Source organism: Typopeltis vanoorti, chromosome 3 (genome assembly GCF_054136105.1).
Source record: "Typopeltis vanoorti isolate ZY-2024b chromosome 3, IOZ_Tvanoo_1.0, whole genome shotgun sequence".
Taxonomy (NCBI): Eukaryota; Metazoa; Arthropoda; class Arachnida; order Uropygi; family Thelyphonidae; genus Typopeltis; species Typopeltis vanoorti.
This window is the reverse complement of record NC_143551.1, coordinates 176159457-176184873: the sequence shown is the minus strand read 5'-3', so window position 1 is coordinate 176184873 and position 25417 is coordinate 176159457. Positions and strand designations below refer to the sequence as shown.

At 35.7% G+C, this 25417-nt stretch overlaps 1 protein-coding gene across 1 annotated transcript in view; it reads right to left on the bottom strand.

Annotated features, from left to right (window-relative positions):
- LOC150108763 (protein O-linked-mannose beta-1,2-N-acetylglucosaminyltransferase 1-like) overlaps nucleotides 1–24556 on the bottom strand; it is a 603478-nt gene extending 578922 nt beyond the window's left edge. The window contains exon 1 of the mRNA XM_090416229.1: nucleotides 24440–24556. The gene's annotated coding sequence lies outside the window, so the exon portion shown is untranslated. The remainder of the gene's footprint in view (nucleotides 1–24439) is intronic.
- Nucleotides 24557–25417: the final 861 nt, after the last annotated feature.

Sequence of the window (25417 nt, the reverse complement as noted above, 5' to 3'; positions counted from 1 at the left end):
TTTGGTCGTAATTCAGAACGACCCAATCAGAGGAAACTCTGTAAAGCAGGTAAACGCATTGAAGAAAAGACAGAAAATTACTATCCATGCTTACTTTTTTGTTAGCAAAAATAACCGAGGATAGTACTTTTCTGTCTTTTCTTCAATGCGTTTACCTGCTTTACAGAGTTTCCTCTGATTGGGTCGTTCTGAATTACGACCAAACCAATTAAGGCAACAAGGCCGAGGGTTCATGTCTGTTGATTGCAAGTATTCTTCAGCAGTAATGAAAGTTACTGTGTGGTACACAAGTAGCTTTCATTACGCTGTGCTGCTGAACAAGCATCTTATTGGTTCGATTCTAGTTACGGAAAATTTTTTACGGAAAACTAGTTCCATATTCGATTCTAGTTACGGAAAATTAGAGGAATTTTTTTGTAGGTTTGTTTTCATCCATTACGATGGTTTCCTTGAGCACGATTAAAGAAAATACTAAAAAAAAAACCAACCCAACGGTATTAATATGCTATAGATTTACAATCTTTCATTGGCGGGAGTCACTTAAAGGAAACACTCGGATACAAATAAATATTAAACTAGGTAGGATTAGGAACATTCCTTTCGATTTCGTGTGCAGCAGCAGGAGAAATGCGCTGAACTGCAACAATCATGTGACGAGAGGTAATCTGACTTCCAAAAAAAAAAATATGGCTACAACAGTGCACCCCTTCTGAATTCTTCAAGCGACTTTTATTATGTTAATTAGATATTTGACGCGACGGGGAAGAGGTTAAGGACATTGTTGTCTGGAATAATTAGCAAATAGTTGCACGTATTGGTCGATTTCCGGTTAGTGCGTTATTTAAAATTTGTTCACGTGTATTGCAGTGGGTGGATAAAAGGATTTCTGGCATTATTTGTATTATTCAGAAACAGAAAGTTATTTTAATTTACCACTTAAAGAGCAAATATAAATATTCTAATTGACTTTTACATTTTATCGTATTGAAAGTAATATAATTCGGAATGAAAACTTGTTGAAACATTATTCAAAAAAAATCCTAAATTAACTGATTTTTGGTATTATTTATTATTATTATTTTTATTTATTTATTTTCTTGAGAAGGAACTGGAAATTTAAAACAACCGAAGTATACAAATTCGAATAAGTATGCTATTTAGGATTAGGTGCGTCATCTACCACCTCCTGAAGTCATTCTTCGGCTCTAATACCTGCCGTGATGATCAAGACAAAGTAACCCCGACACTTACAAACAACTGCGCACTGCATTTCTTCTCTAGTCTTTCATCAGAAAGACATCAGAAAAATCCTGAATAGCTTGGATACCAACAAATCTTCTAGTCCTGATGCCGAACTTGCGCTCTTAAACTAACACCGTCCTATATTTTATCTTGCAATCATTTAGACTCATTTGGCATCTATTTTAAAACATGGAAACAAGCTAATGTTCAACTAATCCAGGAGAAAGCCGATAAAAATCCAAACATCCAACTCTCATCCCATTACTCTCATCAATTCTATCGAAAATAATTGGATAAAGTCATCGACAATTAATTCTTTCACTACCTAGAAAGCCACCAGTTAATCAGTGACACGGTTTATTCCGCCACGATCGGTCCACAGCAGATCTCCTTTACAACATCATCATCATCATCTGTGGAATGGAGCTTTGAAAGAGTTTATTGAAACCCGTGTGGTCGTTTGAGATATTTCCAAGAATTTTCATAGAATCTAGTACAAAGGCCTGCCATTCAGAGTACCATCTTATGGTTTACAGTCTACCCTTTACAACTGGATTGCCAATTTCCTCTCTGGTCGTTCACAGCATGTCATGATGGATGGCATACTTTCTTCAGATTTTCTTAAGAATGCTGAAGTACCGCATGGCTTGGTCGTCCATGCTCTTTCTTCTATTCATGAAGCATCAATAAAGTGTTGAAACCTATGAATGCTAAAGTATATTCATAGGTAGTGCGATAATATCACAAAAAATTTCAGAAATTGCCGACTTCTTGGATACTACGTTGCTGTAATATACGATATGAATATACTACGAGACAGGGAACCTGTGAGCACCAGCCACTTGTGTGTTATTTTCAACTCAAACAGTTCCATTTCCTTAATCTGAGAAAGGAAGTATTTTGGCGCGCCCATGAAAGGATATCCATCGATAGCGGTAGCTAGTAGTGGAAGTTGCATATTCTACTCGGCTGTGTGTGTGTGTGCGTGTGCGTGTGTGTGTGTGAGTTATTTGTTGATCGAGTTATGACCAATAGTTATTTTCACAATCATGGTAACGGAGTAAACAAATCTGAGAAAGTCATTCAATCTCTAAAACTTCCCATTCTTAAGTTAAGAACTGGAAGATAAAAGAGTTAGGGTTAAATATTCTCTAACCTTTATGAATAAGACATATGGTTTCACGGTAACACAGGAAGTGAAAGCACCTTTCTAATGGAAAAAAGTAAATAGATCATGAAGATGACACCAGTTTCAAAATAAAATGGGTTAACAGACAGGATCTTCCATTAACCGACTTGACAGTGTGGATCCAGAGCAACCGGTGAGTTATTCTAACAGGGAACAATTTATCTTCTTCACAGTGGGATGCAGTTTAGTGCGTGTAATTTGTATTCTAACTCGTTAGATTAATTGGAAGTAAGCACTCAGTGCAGATGATGCACTGATTTAAAAGTGCTTCACTTCGCTAAGACACTGCAATTGCAGAGACGAGAACATTAAAAAAATGTAATTATTATGATTATGTAAAAAAATGTAATAATGACCTATGACTCCAAAGGTGGTCTTCGAATAGTTGCCTAAATCTCTTTGTGTGTGTGTGTGTGTGTGTGTGTGTGTGTGTGTGTGTGTGTGTGTGTGTGTGTGTGTGTGTGTGTGTGTGTGTGTGTGTGTGTGTGTGTGTGTGTGTGTGTGATCGTTTAAAGTTATATTTTTCTTATAAAGTATTTTAATGAATATATGTAATACGTTAATAGAATAAGAATGCACTCGAATAGAATGTTGAAGTCTGCATTCAACAGTATCGTCATATATATCAAAGTCACAGGTTTACAAAATTAATTTCAACATTTGCTTCGCAAGCTTCATATTCTTTTTGTAGAGCGGTCTCTACAGCACGCCAAAGGATCCTGCATTTCCCTTTGATCTTTTCTTTCTGACTTCTCTGTGAAACTTGTCATATTCATTTAACACTTTCATTGCCAAGCTGAAAATTGGAATTTCGTGTGGTGGCCAATTTTTTTTCCCTTTTTTTATTTAGTTAGCGACGTCCACGCGATAACGCGTGATCGGCCGCTTGGTGGTGGCTCGCATGGCGCGATATCGCGTGATTGGCAATGAACGTGTTAAAGAGTTTTTGTATTCTGTACTACTGATATTTTAGGCAGCAATTCGTCCTAAAATTATATTTAGTTTCAATTATTTTTGCTAATCCTTTGATTTCCTGCTCTAATTGTTCGTTAATTAATATGTTAATAATCTTAGACTAATATTTTAATTATTTTTCTTTGGACGTAATTAAAAACTTCAATAATAACAGTCTCCAACAAAATTGGGAAGGGGGGAGCCTTTATTTGAATAGTCATCATATCAACTAAGTCTATAGTCGAACAAAAATCGTAGATGATTTTCCTCACACGGTGTGACACAACCTTGCTTTTTTATTGTTTGTGATACTAGCTTGTTATGTTTTCAGACATTTATGGATAGTGCTGACATAAAAGAGAACAAAAATAACAGCAATTATTATTATTATAAAAGACCTCCATCTATTCTATTAAGTGCATTCCATATATTCTATTCTTGTATTAAAGTACAAGAAAATGTACTTTAATTGTATTCTATGCAATTAAAGTACATTTTCTGCACACCATTTTGCACCATAAAATTTCACGAGACTGAACTTAGATTATTTGCAGAAAAATTTTAATTCCAAGATTTCCGGTTATGTTGTTTGCTTCAATAATGTCACGTGCTTTTATGGCCATTCACTGTCTCAAACGGAAGAACGATGGCTCGTGTACTGCAATTAGTCACCACGGCTTAGTAACACGCTATATGAAATCACGAAATATTTGGAACAGACGTAATTTTTCTTCTCTTTAAAGCTACACTCCCCCCCCCCTACACACACACTCATTTTTCTTTTCTTTCTTTTTTTAAAAGATTTTCTTGTATCGTACACTAAAGATAAGAACAGGCCGGATGCGCCATAAAGGATACTCGATTACCCGAGTCCTGTATAGCAGCAAAACTGGATAAGCAGGTCTACGTGTTTGAGGGGGATTTTTTTATTTTTCTTACTCTTTTTAATGCTAATCAGCAACGCGCGGGAATAACCAGTACGATGACTGCATTCCGGTTACCTCTGCGAAACAGGCAAATAAAACTAAACCACGAGGACAAAGATAAGTGTGTTATAGTGACAGCCATGGTAATGTTATCAGCAAAACTGGTACGATATGTGTGTTATTGTGGCACCGGTGCTAACGTTATAAATTATATAACATTATTGTGAGAACCCCACTAATGTGGTTACAGCAACATTAGCAGTATTATATAAGAGTATTATATAAGACAATGCAGGGTTATACTAATAGCATAACAGCCCATGCCTACTATAGAGACAATATGGACAAATATACGATGAAATCAAGACCGTGGCCTTAATGCAAAAACGAAAATAAAAAATCATTTTTTTTGTCGAAGAATTAAAAAAAAATGTTGTTACGCTAAACGCCTATAATTAGGCCCTTTAGTTAGCAGAATAAATTTTTATACTCATTTCCACATTCCGTCAATGGAGCGTGGAGATATTATATTTGTCCACGTGCGGCTAAACATCCGGATAAGGGCCTTGGACGATTTCTTAGTTCTGAGAGGGTTCAGTGCTACATATAACTTTACTAAAATGCAAATAACTTTAATTTACGCAGAGACCCACAAAAGGTTTTAATCTTATAGTTCTAGCGCGCTCAGGATTTAATCTTGGAGTTGAGTAGACGATTTGAGAATACACACTACGCATCGCATACGACCTATGACTCAGCATCTGCGATGATCGCCAATTCATAAGTAGTATAGCAATAGAAGACACGATAACATAAATTTTAAAAAATGAATTTTAATTAGGAAAGATTTTTAGAAAATTTTGTAGTGTTTTTTTTTTCTTTTTCTTAGGGGGCAGAGTCCCTTGCTCCCCCCCCCCCTTTGGGTGTACCACTGACTATGAATATGGGCTTTCAAGTTAGATAACCCTGCTCTTGAAACATGGAACGTTTCAAGCGTCAGGACACTACACTCCAATTGGATATTATTTCGCCGAAATCCTTATGACTCGAGCTCGTTTAATTTCTTCCGAGTTCACGAGAACCTTTTATTTTTTCCGCATGTTTGGCTTCCTCGGAATCCTTATTATTAACTATTTAGAAAAAAAAAAACTGAGCTGTATTTTAACTGTTGACAGCAACGAGAACGATTAACGAAAGTGATTTCGTTATATTTATGTTTGTAATTTCAAATACGATGCTTACTTTCGCGTGTCGATCCCCTCATGATTCTGTCCCACTCTTGCGTCCCATTAATATCTTTCTCGAATGATGAAAGTTTTCCATTTTTACTTTTATTGTCTCTCTTAAAAATTAATAGCATTTAATTACTTAAAATGAATGCCGAGAAAGACTCATTTTAATGAATATTGCACAAGGATTATTAATCTTCGTTGTAACGCTCATTAAACTAAGTTAATAAATAACACCAGAACTTGGAAATAAGCTGCGGTGGATTAGGAAGAGATGCAGAAGACAAGAATAAAAAAATAAAAATAAAAAATAGAAAGGGTTGTTGTTAGCTGAATAATAAAAAATCAACATGTAACGCCTAAAATGAAATGTCCGAGAAAGAAAAAAAAAAAAAACGACAAAATGACATTTTCTGTTGTTATATGTTTGTGGAAGAAAAAAACGAGAAAATATTAATTTAAATGTATGACATGTTAAAGGCTAAGAAAATTAAAATTCTCGAGATTCGAAAAAAAAAAAAAGGAGATGAAAAGAAAATGGTTCTTGCACAGAAAAAACAGCGACAATTCATTTTACTTCAGTTCTATTGAACAACACCATCACAGACATACCAGGTGACGATAAATTACGTTTTGTGTCACAATAGCACTTATGACGACGCTAATCCCTCGTGATAGTCTACAACCGAAAGGTTACTTCAGTGACTCACTGGTGAGATCCTTCACAAGGTCAATTACAAGAATGAACAGCTCCAATTAAGGATTAAAATCTCTAAATCAGCAAGCTGTTGAGTTGATTATGTAGCAGAAGTCGCCTGCCAAACAAAGAACTTTCAATCTTTAAGATGCATTTTCGCTAATATTTCTTAGATAAGAACACTGTGAATGACAATCATTATTTTAATCAGCGACTATTAGCGAGTTGATCTTTAACGAGGTACTCATTAGCGAGTTGATCATTTTACACAGTTAGAACTGTTGGTGCGCACTATTTCTTTCAATCAATCTTGTTTATCCTGAAGAATTCTTGATTATCCCCAGAAAAAAAAAAAAGAAAAAAAAGGTGTAATCTCTTCTATCCAGCATGCGAGTGCTGGAGAAGTTCTAATACAGCTTAGATACGACGATGAATAGACTGAAAATTGAGAGACTAGGTGGCGAGAATATTTCAAAATTGGTTGTAGGTTATTCTACATTGTCTGAAGAAGATGGATAGTTGTTAGAAAAGCTTCATGGAATATTTCTCGGTCTGGTTGGCAGGTGGACAGCGTACCCGATAAGGTCAGCGTGTATGTATATGATAAGATACCCGATAGCTATTACATGAACTACTGAAAATGCATCTTAAAAAGTTGTTTTGTCTGGCAGGCGACTTATGCTACATAATTAACTCAACAGCTTGCTGATTTAGAGATTTTAATATTTTATCGAAGCTGTTCATTCTTGTAATTGACCTTGTGAAGGATCTAACCAGTGATTCACTGAAGTAAAGCAAATTAGGAGGGATATGAATAAGATGGTGGCGGATGGAAATAGTATAATACGTAGAATACAGGAGGTGGCAGGTCATCAGCGAAGGTCTACAATGCTCTGTACTTTGTCCGATCATGTAATTTTGTAAATTAATAATGCGAAGATCCAGCAGATGATTTAAATAAATTGAGAATTTAGGAAATGGATAATGGTAGCCCATTGGATGAGAAAAAGTGTGCGGTTTATGCACTTAAAGAATAAAAGATTACAAGCTGGGTACTACACTGACGTCTGTTGTTGATACCGTTTAAGAATTACGGCCGAGGCGGCTAATGCTATTAGAATAATGTGCCAGTCTGCAAGCAGAACACGGGTCTGGCCAGTTTGCCTACTTCGTAAGATGAAATACCCTGACACCTCTGTATGAGGCCGGTTAAATCACCGTTCGGGGGGGGGGGAATCCGTTCTAAAGGTTTTTTCATCTCCTAGAGGGGATTCATACCCAGGTCTTTCCATCCAAAATACATCGTCAATACCGACAACTTAAGGTGGAATACTACGTCAACGGAAATGGACTGTAGGAGATTTATGAAACTAGCGATTTCGGAATGATGATAGACAGGGAGCCAAAGTTCAGAGGGCATATTTCAAAAGTGGATAGAATAGCTCATGGGATTACTTTGATGCTTAATAACACACTGACAAGTAGAGATAAATAGGTTAATATCTCTCTTTTATAAGTGCCAAACATTGTGACATCTGGATTATTCCTTGGGAATAAGGAAGCGATGAAAAGGATCCAGAGGAGAGTGACCAAGATGGTAGCAAATCTGGGAAATACTCTTATGAGAACAGATTGAAGACCTGAGGAGTACAAAAATTTGTGAATAGACATGATAGAAATATACGCAATAAGTTACTAAAAGGGTTTGCAGCTTACTGTGTATCACTATGCTTAAGAAAAATAATTGAAACATTTGTGAGGCATTTACCACAAGAAATGGTCCACACATGACAAGCAGAGAACAAAAAGTCGTCCATGGAAATTGTGTAAAAGTGTAGCTAGTAAGGGCGTGAGGGAAAATCTTTATATGCCTTAAATGCTGTACGAGGTCATCTTCCAGTTATTCAGCTTGATCCTTAAGTGACCTTATGGAGATCGTTTGTCTCTCTCTCCGACTTCCGAAAGCAAAAGAGCTCTGACTGTTCCGTTTGGGAACTAACTGACCTTAGGGGATTTATTAATTACTATTATTATTATTATTATTATTACCCGAGCATGTCCATGCAGTCAAGACTCATCGAGGAAGGCCCACACTAACCATTACTCACGCAATGGCCATCATACTTCGCCTTGAACTCATTCACTGTACTCACGACTATGAAAATAACTACGACAAGTTAACTTTGAGCTACTCTTGGAAATTTCAATTCCCCCCCCCCCACTCGAAGATTAACCTTTCGTTTTTATTATCCAAACTGTTGTCAGTATACAAGATTTGTTTTAAAAGCCCGAAAGTTGGAAAACATACTTTCCACTAACTGCATCTAAAATTTGCAGTGACTTCAGAACTTATTGTTGGGGATGAAATAATTACAGATAGCAAAGAAAAGTGTCTATTTTTATAACATGAAATCAGTTCTTCAGACAAAGAATGCTGTATATGAATCAGAAGAAAAACTATCATACATGAAGACATTAAGTAAATCAAGCCATACATAATAAATAATAATAATCATAAATCACACTAAAGACTGGCGCTTCAGAGCTCAAGCTCTATTTATAGAAGTCTTTTTGAAACGTTTTGTTCTGCAGCAAGAGATCCCCAAAGATTGCCTAGAGGAATCCTTGGAGGTGAACTGGCTACTGGCAAGCAAAATAAATAAATCAGTCAGAACTTTCCCATAGCGCAGCAATCGACAATTCCTTTCAGTTCGAAAGAAGTGTCTTTGAATTTTATACAGGACGGGAAGCACATTTAGGAGGGAGTTTCAGCTGAAGATCTTTTTAAGTCGGTGTCATATGGAGGTAGAACGATTTTTTTTACTCGCCTATTCATCTATTTTGCTTTTCCCAATTGCAGTTAGAGGATACAGACAACTGAAGGACAAAGAAAACGATGTAGGTCGTATTTACTACCATCAGACAAGTGACCCTATTTTTTTTGGAGAAAATAAAGGACAAATCAGAAATTGTTTCATAATAAAAAAAGCTGGTTGTGTTTATTTGTTTCACTAAAACTAAAAAGTTTTATAACATTTATTATAAAATATGCGCATACGCATAACATTTTAAATAATCATATTATTACTTAAAAATTAATTTTGATAGTTTTCACAAGAATGAACTTTTTTTAATAAATCAGGTTTGTGTTTTAAAAATTCATAAAACTGTATACAATCCATGTCAAAGTTATATTTGGTATAAATGCATGCTTTCAATGTTCCGATTTTTAACTGGTTTTTTTCACAGGTCCGCATATCGTTCACTAGTGAAAATACTCGTTCAGGGGAGCATTAGATCCAGGGAGACATAAGCAAAATTCAGCGATTTTTAAAATGTTTTTAAAAGATACGTGCTTATCTGTGAAATATTTAAAATTTTCAACCCATCTACGTTGGCAAGACTCGTCACTTTGTCGCCATTCATGGATCTTTTCACTGGTGACATAACTTTTAATACACTTTTAGTACACCAGTGACAACGCAACGTCGCAACTTCAAACTCACTCCTACCGCAGCTTCTACACTACACTGCACACGGAGTCAAGTACAACATGTACACACGCACACGAACGCCAGTGAATTGATACTTTCATGTTTCTATGGGCCGTGTGCTGCGGGACAACATTCAAATTAATTCACAAAATAAAGGACAAAATGGCCATTTTAGAAAAGAAAAAAAATCTAAAGGACAGAGCAGTGAAATAAAGGACTGTCCTCTTAAATAAAAGACGTATGGGCACAGTACCCATACATAACATTAACAAATTATATACTTATTTCGCTAATATAAAGAATGCAAGGAAGAATAAATGATATTAAATTCTAAAATTGCGCTTAACAATATAAGAATTAAATGTTATACTTTTAATATTAAACATAAATTAACATAATATTAACATTTAACATAATGTTAACATTTAACATAACATTAATATAAAACATTTCTTCATCTTCTTCCCATGGTTTTGATGTGCGTTTACGCACATCCTGTATAGGACTAACCATCCTATCCTTCCAGGATAGAATGGTTAGTCCTATGGCCATTTGTATCTAATTTTCGTGTGTTCTCCTGGCCAATTTGCTTGTTTCGAAGGAGGAAATCGAGTTTCCGGGAGGAAAATGTTTTGTTCAAGTCAGCTCCGAATTAGATCGACTAGCTCACCTTCAGGTGAAAATCCTGATATAATGGTTCTTTGCATCCCATACGGAATGCGAACCCCGATCTTGCCAACCGAAGGGCAACGTTGAAACCCTGAGCTCTTCGCTTAAAATGTTTAGTATAATTAACACTTAAGATAAAGCATTTAGCATTACATTAACATTTAATATAAAACACATAACATTAACAATTAACGTTAAACGTTTAACATAAAAATATTTAACATAACTGTAACATTATCGTTTAACATGAAGCGCATAACATAACATTAATGTTTATAATAAATCTTTAACATAATATTCGCATTTAAAAGCAAACATTTAATAGAATGTTAACATTGATATTTAACATAAAGGGCATGATATTAAAATTTAATATGAAGAACATAACTTTAGTGTTTAACCTAATATGAACATTAATATTTAACATATTGTTAATATCGATATTTAACATAAAGCACGCAGCATTAACAGTTAACATAATATTAATATTAACATTTTGCATAAAGCACATAGCATAACATGAAATTTAACGAATATTAATATTTAACATAACATTAATGTTTAAAATAAACTTTTAACATAATGTTCACATTTAAAAACAAACATTTAATATTAAATATTTGTTTCATCCAAAGTGCTGGAGCCATTTTATAAGATATCAGTGACGATGATGGTCATGTTCTTTATTACTGTGCTGATGGGATTACTCCAGGCGGTTAAAATTAACAAAATATTTCTTGTTTAATTTTGTAAATTTATCAAGTATATGTAATGTATGTATAATAATTCTTTGCAGTAATGAATTATTTTATTTGACACTGTGTATTTGGAATTTTTAGTAATCTACGACATCCAAAATGAGATAACCCCAAAGAATGATTTGTTATTCTTCTCACCGGAGATAAAATATCGTCGCAAGTGATCTTTTTTCTGCTAGAATATCACTGTTGTGTGTATTAAAACTGCACACTCGTGAAATAGAGATGTGTTTGGCACATCCTACTGAAATCGCACTGTTTCATTTTCAGTCTGATAATCATGAAATATTGTGAGTCCTTCGGGAAAGTATTTGGACTCACCCACCAAAATGAAAGCCTTACTCATACAAAGCTGAAAAAGTAATAAAAATTTGCCTGTGTTTTCTTTGACCTCCTTAAAATGGCTTAACGGTTCCTAAATTCTCAAATAACCACAAGCATCATTTTCTGGTGATAGTTAAAACAGTTTTTGTCGCTGTTAGTGCCCGTGTAATACCAACAAACAGTATTTGGCAGGTCTTTTGATCTGTTTAGCCTTTAGACACATAAAAGATAACTTGAATGGCATAGATAAAAGGAACTGCTTGCATCAATAGAGTTCAAGAGCCAGACAACACAAATGACGGAATCAGGTCATTGTCAATGGTGATTACCCGCAAAGTGTAACAACCCACGAACCCTTTAGGGCCGTGAATATTTTATGTGCACTCCTACGGTGCTTTGTGTGCTAAATCAGATAACCTATATAACGCATTTTGTCCGAATTATCTCATGTTCCACTTCGTTTAGCTTCCGTCTTAAGCTTATTTTTGAGTCAGAGAGAAAACATCTCCTGTGATAGGAAAACGTCTCTAAGTCATCTTCTCGTAATTCAGAAGGAAACTCACATTCAAAAAAATATGGTTCATTTTAGATTTTGAGTTAGTCCTGAATCTCATCTGCCCTTTAATTACGCACCTGCTACTGACGTCACCTAGTTCGTATTTCCTCTTCGTTCTAACTGACTTCTCTCGCCTGCTCTTCCGGTTCTTATTAAAATTACTAGTTTTCGCTCCATCACGACGAGTATATTTATACTGCCGTTGAAAAATCACTGCAGTCTAAGAGAAATTAGGTAACGAGGTCTCTATCAAGTTGTCCATCGAGAAACGAAATAGGCAAATAGGTTGATTCTTGAGGCAAATACGACGCCAGAAAGACAAAAAATGAAATAAACAGCATCGGAGCAATTGCCTTCGAGGAAAAAAACAAAGGAAAACTCTCTTCCCAAACTTACTAAACAAGTGTAAGGAGAAATTGTTCAAATGAACTCTGATTATGACTGGAATTCTCGTTGTCCCGAGTTGCGTTTCCTTAATGAGTCTCTGGTAGATACTCTAAAGACGCTTCTACTGATAGATGAAAAGTTAACTTGAATAGTGAAGCTCTCTCTCTCTCACACACACACACAACAAATTAACAATGAAATAAAAGAATCGGAGTTCTTATCAGACGTTACTATGATGAAATTATTGGATTACGTGATAAGAATATTACGTATTTTCTAAAAAGTTTCCTAAAATCTTAGGACTTGTCTGGAGTAGTATTTCTTTAAAAATTTAATTACCTCTTATGGATGTATATCATAAATTTATTTAATATACAGATATATTAGTAATTTTCAATTGTAACGACAGCTGTTCAAAAACATTTTAGAACTTTGTTCACAAGAATCATTAAGTTTAAACGACCAACAAAACAAACATTTAAGTAATTCTACTGGTTACTTAAATGTGCGTAAAGAAATTTTCTTTGCAAAGATACGTGGTGTGAATAATCAGTTGTTTAACGCACAGCCGATAAACGCGAGTCAAGACCCTCATTAAATCCTCGGCGAAATGTTCTAGTACGGCATGAAGTATAATATATTTTTCTTATATTATTATCTAGTATTCTAAGATGGATTTGCATTATGGAGGAAGAGCAATACAAGGCTTATTGCTAAAGAAATAATGCAAGTTTCTTTTCGTTGAAAAAACATGCTTTTAGCGTATGGTATACTCATCTTTACCATTCTCAAAAATGAGCATCCTTAAAAATAAACTCTTCTCTTCACTCAGTGATCAAGAGATGCTATTTGCTATTCATCTTTTCACATTTGAATCACTAATTATTGCCAGAATCAGCAGGCAGAAATTCGATCTGCTGGTTTTAAGATGAATATTATCGATCCGCAAGGAAGTATTCATCTTTTCAAATTCACCCCAATTAATTAAAGAAACAGAGTGGTTTTAAAGTGAAAAAAACGTCCTATTAAACTTTGTTCACTTTCAAATCAGGATGATGAAACGAACTTATTAGCTTCGTTTCAACTTCCATTCTCTCTCTCTCTTCCTAAACATAATGTTGGTTGTATTGATAATGCACCGAAATTATTAGTGCCTTAATGATTTCGGTACGTTCTTCTAAAAATGTAAGGACTGCTTCCAAAAAAAAAGAGATGGTTACTAAAAAAAAATCTGATCAGAAAAGTAGACTAAGCACACAGAAAAAAAAATAAAAAAAAGTTAGCAACCAGCACTGAATTGGATAGCACGAGTGTGTTAAATTACTACGAATCTAGATTTGCTCTCTTAGACTCCAGCGCCACAATAACATGAGTAACCCCACAATGCGACCTACAAAAACCCGATTAAAATAATGCCAGCCAAGCGGCCGTTCCTTTTTAAATTGCAGTCGCTACTTTCTCCTTACTTACCTTGTTTACTTTTTAAATTTATTTATGATTGTTTTTTTTTTTCAGTTTTTAAGTATTCATGCTGTTTGTTGATTATGCATGGTATTCAAATCTAGTATCTGGGATCCTGAAAACGTTTTTTTTTTCCCCTTCTTTTTAAATATCAACAACTCAAGTTTGTTTGACTAACTTCGATTAGTCTTTGCCTGTTCTTAGGGACGAAAAATCCGCGTTTCCGGGTGAAAAAAAAACCCTATCTCAGTATGAGATCGACTAACTCACCTTTAGCAATTTTAGGTTGATTCACCTTCAGTCGAAAGAGACCAGACGAAGGTTCCTCACACCATGGACGGGAATCGAACCTAAGTCTTTCCGACCAAAAAGCTTCGTCTATACCGACTGAGCGTCGAAGGCTCTGCTGCTTCGAGCTTTTCAACTCAAAATACTACTGAAATATGAACTCAGTCCGACCTTAGAAAACTATCTTCACATTTGGATGTTGTCCTAGGCCTGAAGCTTCCCTCAGAATGCTCGATGCTGTCTCCCAAAGAGAAGAATACGCAAAACAGATGACCCCTCTCTCTCTCTCTCTCATTCTCTTTATCTCTCTCCAATCATTTTCTCCTTGATGCGATGCTCTGTTTCTGTTTCTTATTATTCTATTTTCTAAGGTATTTTCATGACCGCTGCTCCACCGAATGAGCCGTCACCATACCTTCACAAAACTTGTAAGAACGTTTTCAGTGCTGGTCAACATAATGATCGGAGACTCAGAAAAAAATTAGTAATAACATTCTTGTCTGCTGATGTCATTTATTTCCACAACAATTGAACTTGGACCTGCAAGTGTGTTAGATTGAGATGGAAGTTGTTTTGAAAATTTTCGTTATGAAAGAAGAACTGAAATCATGAAATTAAAACGGCGGCTATTGAACACATTTTATAGAAGGATAGTAAATAAAAACTTCATTAAATTAGACGGACAGCTAAAGCAAATTTATTACTGCTATATCGAATAGTATTTGCCAAATTTTACTAATGAAATAGAGTAGTTCGATATCCGCTCATTTCATGTGAAAAAACGTTTATAATGTTTTTCACATGAAATGAGCTGGTTACATCCGGATGTGGCAGGGTTTCCTTCCGGAAAATTCGTTTTTTTTTTTTTTTAATCCTGCTAAAACATGCAGTTTTTCGATATAATGCACTGGCCTCATCACCTAAGTTACTTCAGCTAGAATGAACAATCAATAAAATAGTCCACTGAAACCATCATTTCTCATCGGATATTGTAATTTCCACATTTTATTATATTTCATCTACCCGGAGAGGAGTGGTTGGTTTGATTTAATTTCGATACATTTTTCAAAGTTTGCATATACAAATGATTGGATTAAACTTGCACAATGACCACATGGACCCTTTGGAATCCACACAATTTTTGTGTAGATTCCAAAGACTCAATTTCGATAACATTTGTTCAGCCATAGCTGAAGAATAGCATGTGCAGTATATCGACGCAGGGATAGACAAAATGAATGTTGCTGTATTGGTGCTTCTCTATTTTTCAGAAATGTATTTAAAAAAAAGGGCATTCATCGTCACATCAGATTTACCATAAATACCATTTTTCGCATATTATTATTATTATTATTATTATTATTATTATTAAGAGAGGCCTCCAGGGAGTCAGAGACTCATTGAGGGAGACCACGTACTACACACACACACCAGCTATCATATTTATTCTTGAATTCAATCACACTGTTTGCACTCACAACATCCAAAGGCAATCCATTCCAATCACGCAACCACCCTCTGAGAGAAAAATCTAGCCCTCATTCGTTTCTTGGTGGCCTTCGTTTTCAGCTTCCAAGGATGCGTTCTCGTCCTTTCCCCACCCTCCATAAATTGAAAAATTCCATCAATTGAAATCCTGTATGACCCTTTCAGAAGTTTGTAAGTCTCGATCATATCACCCCTCTTTCTCCTGTTTGCTAGTGTCTGCGGTCTACAAATTCTCAATCTGTCTTCATAATCAGTATTCCACAATCCTGATATCATTTTAACACTCTCCTTTGTACTCTCTCCAATATATCAGAAGCACAACGGAAACCAGGAGACCAGACCTGTGCACAATAGGCCAAGTGAGGTCTTATCAAGGCCTTGTAAAGAGGAAAAATAACATCCTTATCTTTACATATGAACGTTCGTTTGAGCGTTGCAATTATTTTTTGAGTTGTATTTGCAATCTTTGTCACATGGGTCCCTAAACTTTAACTTCCTATCTATTAACACTCCAAGATCCGTAGTCTCATCAGTTTCTTCTAGCCTAATCCCACCAATATAATATGACATTGGATATCTAATCACGCCGAATTGAATGACTTTACATTTACTGACATTGAACTGACACCCATTTTAGAAAATATTCTGTTTGATTTTCCCATCCATGTTATGTTCAATCTCCTGCACGACCAAGAAAGCTGTTTCTTAGTAACCCCATTAATGCTCCGACAGGGATGTTATTCCTATCTGCACATATGTTAGCCAGTCTATATATTAGTTATTAGTCTATATATTAGCCAGCCTCATATATATTGATAATGCGATAATTTCCGGCCTAGTTAGCATAGTGGTTAATGTGGTCGAACCCTGAGCATGGTTGTTGGTGATTGTGTTTAGGAGGGAAATGAATGTCATTCGCCGGTTTGCTGGAAGTGGCTTGAAATTTTTCATGTTTGGTCTTTAGAACAAGGTTTCTAGATTATATTAAAAAACACAAAAAATAAATAAAAATTATAAAAAAATTCCTTTGCCGCCAACGATATTGATGCAAATACCCACTCACGAAATGTTATAGGTTTATAACATTTCGTGAGTGGGAGACATAAAATAACTTACATTAGCGATCAGTTCATCACACTTTTCACATTTCTATTAACATATGCCTAATAAGTCTATAGAGAGAGAGAGAGAGAACACCGTTATAAGAATCTAGGAAAAGATAAGAGTTCTAGGAAAAGATTCATCAGAATATATTTTATTTAAAAATATTCTGTTCAAAACACGAATAAACAAAATAAAATAAAATATATCTAAAAGACGAAAGAAGTAGCGATTTCCCATGGTTTATAATTTTTGATAATATTGGTGATTCCCAAATTAAGAAATAGAATTTGAAATCAGCGAATTAACAAAATCAGTGCTGTACTAGACCTTTACCTTTAGATATCACTGAATTACCGTCAATAAAACTATTTATATCCTATCATATTGAACGAGCATAAAAAATATTTGTTCTTATCGAGGAATGTAGAAAGGGGATACAGACCACTCGTAAATTTTAAATTGTTAATAATCATGATAATTAGTCGCCAAAATTAATAATAAGAAGAAATCCATACGGTACACTTATTTAACATCGCTACCATCTCGAATATCATCTTCTTCTCCTGAATATTAAGATTTTAAAGATATGTACACTTTTTATAATAAAAGATTCTGTAAAAGGAAAACTATCGGATATTATTCTTAACAGAAACAAGTGATGCCAAATTCGACCCTTTATGTCGAGAATACATAAATGAAGATATCGAGTTTTTAATTCTTAAACAGATGAGGAAATTCAAGTTTTTCTTATTCAACATCAGAGTTTAAGAAGGGAAGACCGACGGAGGAAGATTTTTACGCATGGAGTTAATTTGAGAAATGATTTCCGTCATCTTCTGTGTAACCAGAAACAGAAATTCTTATGGTACCTTAATCCTATTATTTTAAATTAAGGTACTTTCAATAATCCAGTTTATGAATATGATTTCATAAAGCACGAGTGAAAATGTTAGCTTCAGTATAAATATGGTTTCTTTTGGTTACCATTTTGGTTATGAAATGTCCAAGAGAAACTCCTTGTTCAGAAAGAAGAAAAAAAATCTAATGACAGGCTTTTAAAAAATGTCTTATAAAACCCCTATAAATATAAGAAAGTTACGTTTCTAAACTGTTGTCAATATTACAGTTAAATTAATTTTATTTATTCAATAATCATTATATCTTTCAAGGGTTCATTTGTTTTCTTGACTCAGAATTGTACTTTGGTACTAAAACATCGAAAGGTTTCCGAAAATGATGTCATGTTCTACATTATACACACACACACGCACACACACACACACAAAAAAAAAAAAAAAAAAAAAAAAAAAAATCCGAATAAGTCAAAGCATTTTCTTAGCAATACTTTGAAGTGTTGAGATTACAAAAATAGAACTTTAACGTATTTTAAAAATAAACCTTTTCAATCCTTACGTCCACCTGTAAATCGAACAGTTAACAGACGAGCAGATGGCAGATGATAATTTTTCATCTGCCGAGTGATCCCACTTATTGATTTGATTTCTAATGGCTAAAGATGGTAACCGAGACATTAATTTTTGAAGGGAGAAAATAGAAATGAAATTATGTATAAATTTGAAATGCAAAAGTACTACGTATCATTCCTTGTAATTTTTAATTTGGGATGCAGCATGAAGGAGGGCAAAACACACTGGGACAGAATGGAAATTCGGTGGGTCTGAAAACAGTCAAGTATCATTGAAAAATTACTCCTAAAAACGAAGCTAGGATTTTTAGGAGTTTTTAGAAGAGTAATAAGTGTCTAATTTAAATTGAAAACGTATTCAAACATAAGAAGATTGAGGAAAATAACTGAAACTTCTAGCATTACTTTAAACAAAATAAAAATAGCAACTCTGAATACACAGTCTTTAACCAAATAAACCTGATAATGAAATCTGTCGCCGGTCTTTAAAAACTTGAATACCCGGTTTAATGGAAACACAGAAGTTCCTAAAAGCTTATCTTAACTGAATTCATTGGTATTATTGCTAACACTGTCGTCGGTAATGACGACATAATGACAGTAATGAAATAACTGCTCGCGTTGCTATATGAAAAGCAATTACCCTCATGATTGGCTCTTACCTCCTCGGAACAGATGTCGCCTGTCCAGGAAAACCGAAAGCGAAACCACGGTGTGCGGTGACTTCAGTTGTCTTTAAGAAAACGCTGTCCAAACTTAATTCCAATAAACAGATTCTCGCCACTTTTTTTGTTTACATACGAGGCAAATCCTTTCTTTAAAGGTCCGCCACCCACAACGGATGTCGATGATTTCGAATACTAACAGAAAGAGGCTACTGGATCCCCGGGTCACCAGGCAGTTTAGCCACGGGAATGCCAGGCTCAGATAGACGACTAGTGATGAGCAGTCAACAGCCTGCAGTTCTACTACTCCTGACCTAAAGCCTGAGGAGACGAAGCGGAAGCGAGCCCCGTTGCAAAGCAGTCAAACCTGAAAGGCTACGCGGAGGAAGGAAGGAAAGGACCAGAGATCAAACTGGTCTGGACCGAAAAATCGCGGTCACGAGAGCTACCTTAGGAATGTAACAAACAGTCACGATCATCGAGGTGTAATAGGCCTACACGAGGCAAAAGCGGTGTGGTTTCCTGATTGTGAGCAACTGAAGCACTCGCACCATCTGCATACGTAAATAAATCCCGGAAAGTCAGTCACACTATGAAAAGCGCCGTTTGGTTATTTTGGCCGAACAACGGATTCTTTTTTCTATTCCTGCACGCTCCTATTATGTGAAATGACTTAGAAATTTTCATCCCTAATAATTTCTGTTTTATTAATTTAAGACGTAGGAAAACATACCAAGTCTGGATGCTTTTTCATATTCTAGAACCGCTGCTTTAGTGTACTGGTTCACTAAACTGTAAACTACATCCAGGTTGACAAGACCTAATGGCCAAACTAGATTGAGATTGAGATCCGAGATTGAGATTTTAAACATCCTTAAATTCCATTTAGTCAGAGCAGAATTATCTTTCGAATAATTTTGTCCATTCAAATCACAGACTGAAGTCAATTCTCACTGCATCGTGCGATTGAAATCAGTTAAGCTGGCTGGCAAATTATCTGTGTACGGTCTAGTTGATGGCTTGTTTGCGGATGAATCTCATCACGCGGTGTGAGACCCCCGCTTCACTTATTGGAGGCCTGGAGTTTGAATGAGTTCCATGTTTGGTCTTTAGAGACGAAAATGGAACTTATCAAACTCCGGGCCTTGCTTCAGAGCAAGGTCTCCAGACAATGTGAAAATAAATAAAAACTAAAAGATAAATAAAACAGCAGAAATGACGATAAAAATCCCACCCACCTACGGTACTGATGCTATGGGATACAACCGTTTGTGGATGGGAGACACAAAAGAAATCTCCATAACTCATGAAAAGCCATTCGGCCAATCATTAAAAGCCTTTCAGCCAGATCAAAGCTACTCTTTGAGGTATAATTTCGAAGCGTGTTTATTAAACTGTGTGGCTGCGAATGATCTGGTTGAAATGAAAATTAAGATAGCCCAAAAATATATCATGAAGACCAAAAATCCAGAATTTCTATAAACCTTCCAGATATCGCTAAGAAGTAACATGCCAACCACCCGATCTTCTGACGTACGAGAATCTAATAAGGCATTTTCAAAATATATCTAAAACGTTGCTGAAGATAAAAAATACGAGATGGATTCGATTTGGAAAAAAATTATAGCCGAAAACAGATGCCGTTTATTTACACATTAATTCATGCTTAACTTTAAAATATAATTTAAATACTGTGAGTACATTCAGTATTAATTAATAAAAGAAAATGAAAAAAAAAAAGTGACCCGAAATGCTAATTGAGTTTCATTGATTTTCTGGCAAGGTGATTCAAACTTTCTAATACATGATACTGTATTCGAAAGTTCGAATCCCTTAGCCAGTGATTGATTAATTAATAGTAACAGAGCCAATGAGAACCTTCACAGCTAGCTCAGTTGGCATGAATGAGTCCCTTTGGTTGGAAAGACCAGGGTTCGAATGACCTCTATGACTGCAGGAACCTTTATCAGGTGTTTTCAATCAAATAGTGTGTTAGCCGGTCTCATACGGAGGGCGAAGGATTTTTCTCCAGGAAACTTGGGTTTTTCGTTTATCAAACACAAGCAAACCGGCCGGTGAACACACCCACACATCTATAAACATAGGATACTAGTGCGAGGTGAAAGAGATTGTAGCCTCACCATCTTATCTTTCTCTACTTCACGTTATGGATCTCGGCTAGAAATCCATAATAGTCATCCTCCTGGATGACACATCAAGACAGGACAAGTGAATTGAAGATTTGTTAATAGCAGAATACACGATAAACACTAAAAAAGTACACCATGAGCGGAGTCTGGGATTGTTAATCATAAATGATTAGTTGGACCATAAAAGGAGAAAGTAATCAAAGTAGATTCACTTTGAACGATTTTATGATTTCGGAAAAACATTAAAGGGAAAAAAATCCCGAAAATTGTATTTTCTTAAATACTGTACCAGAAGAATGAGTTCCCCTATTATTCGATATTCTGAACACAGCCATGTAATGTCAGCTGTTATAAACTGCATAACAGTATCAATATCAGCGAACATTCTCGCGCGTAAATTTTGACATGCAGAGTGGATAGCATATCCTCTCTCAAACAAACAGACTGAGGCTTAGAATCGTATTATCGTTTTGAATGCATTGCTCTAATTATTCACAGATGTGTTAAGTAGATATCCAAGTTCATTATACAACGGGGTAACAGTGGAACGCCGTCTCGTTTGTTCTGTTTGCGATTTACCAACTTAGCATAACCATGTAACACATTATCTGATGTGCTACATTATCATGTAACACGGTAACTGATGTACATGGGAGAAAAGAACCAGAAAACTTGAGTAAAGTAAACAAATTCTAATTTTAAAATAAAACAAATAGGTATACTTCAAGCCACTGTAAAAATAACTTTATAATGATGTTAAATTTAGTTTAAAGTAAACTAGAATACGAGTGCACTGTAAAAACCAAATCAATGTCAGTAATATTTTGAACATGTAAGAAATATACACAATATACTAATCAGCGGTAATTAGATCACGAGGACCAACAATCTGTCAAGTGCCTTGCTGTGGTAAATGAAGCAGTTAGCGAAAATACGATGTGGGAAGAACGAAAGCAAAACCTCACTTTTGCATCGACATTGTGGCCACGACTTCTTATTTTTGTCATAAACATGCCTAATCTTTACTATGATAAGCATGGCCAAGCCGATAAAGCAGGAAACAGTCCTGATACTCTTGTTTACGAAACCGGAAATGTTTCTGACAACATAGTCTAATAATCTGCTTGCTTTTGAGGCGTAGTACTATAACAGGGATGGAGAGAGTTTAATTATGCAAATTGCACATTCGGTATGTTTAACATAAATCTGAAAATCAATTGCCTAAGGTCGAATGGGATCCTTCTCTGCAATCATAAAGATTAGGGGGGGGGGGACATAGCAACTCTATTCAGTCTATGCTTTTTTATTGCAAATAATCAGTCCGAAACGAGTTATCTGTTTGCGAAACGGGTTGCAGAGTAGGATTGCATTCGACCTCAGGCAATTCATTCTCAACGTTGTTTCCTTGTCAGCAGGTTATTAATATACATATTTTTAATAATCTTACAGCTTTGAATGATTCAAAAATGTCTTCTTATATTGAAACAATTACATACAGAGAAATTTAAGGATCGATGGAATGTGGTGATAACGAAAATCTTCGTAATATGATAATAGATTTTCCTTTTTTTTTCTTTACAACTGGCCAAAGTAACTAAGGTCATGAGGCCTTAGTTACTTTGGCCTATTATACTATTTGTAAATGGAGTGAGTTTTACTGATAGGTTTATCTGTTTTTGCGAGATGTGTAGATTATGATGTGTTATGTGGCTGACTGAATCTTCGGCAGAGCAAAGTGACCACAACTGAAATGGATGTTATATTACGATAAGCCATGTTTCAGCCAGTGCTAAGCCAAAGTAGAGGAAAGTCATGTATACTAATTATAGTATCTGTGTGTGTGTGTGTGTGTGTGTGTGTGTGTGTGTGTGTGTGTGTGTGTGTGTGAGTGTGAGAGAGAGAGAGAGAGAGCGTGTTCTTAATACCCTTTACTAACTTTTTACCAAATAAATGGTGCTTAATACTGTTTACTAACGTTTTATACTTTTCATGCACGCCCTGATCGTAGATCCCAAAACGCTCAAGGTATGTCATTTTTTAATTTGCATCGCTGGCAAGGAAGAGGCTCTGCGGCGCAAACCTGCAATACAATACGAATGCGATCTTCAGACCACTTTACCGTTTCAACTATGCTCAAATCGGAAAACGACAACACGAAATACTGCAGCTAATAGAGGGCACCTGAGGGCCTCCGCAGCTCAGTCGATTTCGACAAAGCCCTCCGGTTAAAAAGACCTGGGTTCGAATCCCGTCTAGGAGGTAAAGAACTTTTATCAGGCCTTTTCGCAGTTAAAGGTGAGCCACTCTCATATGCAGGTGATCGAATTTTTCATCCTGGCAAACCTGCATAAACACACAAAAATATGCATTTACGCATTATCATCATAAAATAATGCCGCGAAAGGCGATTTGGAAACATCGCATGCCTTAAAAGCCTGTAATGCTGTGTATTATTGTTATTATTATTCCATAGCGATCCCGACAATAAATATTCTAGTGAAGGAATTATGGCGAAAGTTAATTTTGAAATTAGAATATGTTTTTCACCATTTCTTTATCCATGAACGCACATTTCTTTATCCTCGCTAAAGATCCTGTTCCTTGTTTTCTGCAGGAAGTAATTTCAGTGCTGGTTTCTGGACATTTAGTAGCATTTCTGGCATAACCTGAATCCACCTGATAGCTATTTTGCACCCTAAAAGATCAAACATTCACCGCAGAAATTTCGCTCACTTAATAAAAGAATCCAGGAAGAAGACTAACACTCCCTGGCCTTAGATATTTCAGTCATTCCGAAATATTGTGAATGCATATCCTCCTCCTAAGAAGATCATAAAAGTTCGTGACGTCTTGTAATAAATAGCCATGGAATTCCACTGTCGCTTTTACGATTATCATCTCATTTAAAATTCGATTGCTTAGAAGCGGGTTTACAGTTTCATCCTCATAAGGCACGCGCGTGCAGTGAATACCGAAAATTTTCAACGCTTCTAACAGCATGAGATGCAATGTAAGATTTTTAAGTTTAATCGTTGGGGGGGGGGGATCCTCATTATTGTCATCAGATATTAAACTACTGTACTTTTATTGCAGTACTTTTATTAGGAGTGTACTTATATTTGACTTATTAACTTAAATATCACATAAGACATTCTCGAAACCATGATAATTCTCAAAACGTGATTAGTAGTAATTTCTGAAAAACAAATCTCTTATGTGATCTGATGCCAAGTTACTGAATATTTAGAGATGCCATTTCTCTGAGATCGAAGTTAATTTATGAAGAAAGGCAACTTAAATCTACAGATAGAATATTTAAGAATGAATAATTGTAAAAATTATATTAAAAGGAAAATATGCTTTATTTAAGATATTGGCTTTCTTGAATAAAATACATTATGAAGAGAGAAAGATGATCAATAAAAAACTTACTTTTTTTATATAAGTTTCTTTTGGGCAATGCATCCATTTTATATTTCACTGCAAACTTTATGACATGCAAAATGGGTGTGATGACTTAAAAAGAAGGTTTAACAGACGTGGTAATAGTCTCTCTCTCTCTCTCCGCTAGGTGGCCAAGGTGTTGTACATGCGTTCATATCGCTCCTGCCTTTTTCCACCTTTTATACGTTTATCCACAAATAGGGACTTGCACTTTTATATAGATAAATTCCTCAGTCTGAGAGCTATTCACTTTTCACCAGTTGTGTACGCGTAAGCGTATTGATAATTGATTTATGACAGTTTCCTTTTCCTGCTGTATGAGTTACTATATAACTTCAACTACGACGCCATAATTCCTTCTTCGCAACCTGCAATAGCTGCACCCCTCACCTCTGGCTATCACCGGCGAAGGATTACCTGCCATGACAACCGCACATTCTTGTATTACCACTGACTCAGCAAAACGAAGACCCCCGCCCCGTACGACTTCGCACCCGGAAGGAAGAGGCAAAGTTCACAGATGCTATAGACACGGAAAACAGGCCAGTCAATTCCACATCTTATGTTAATATTGTATCTAATGGAAATATCCTATCATCCCCCAAAACACTGATCTCACACACGAATGGCACAACAGTAAACCGATTAACGCAAAAACAACTACCACTGTTAGCAACGTCATTTCCCGAGAAAATGGAATTGTTATTTTCCCACCAAAGAAAACATCGCACTAGAAGAGTATCCAACGGCGATCACCAAAATTGTACCTGCAAAAAACAATACTGACGCCTCCCGCTTAGCTGGTACTGTGCAGGTGTATTTCAACCACATCTCATGGCACAAATGGTACTGCAAAAAGGCGTCAATATAGGCGATCATACTTCGAAGCAGCCCCAATAGCTCTGGCCCCGACAAAAGTAACGGTATCAAACGTTGCCCTGAAATTCCCCATCAACTCATCAGATC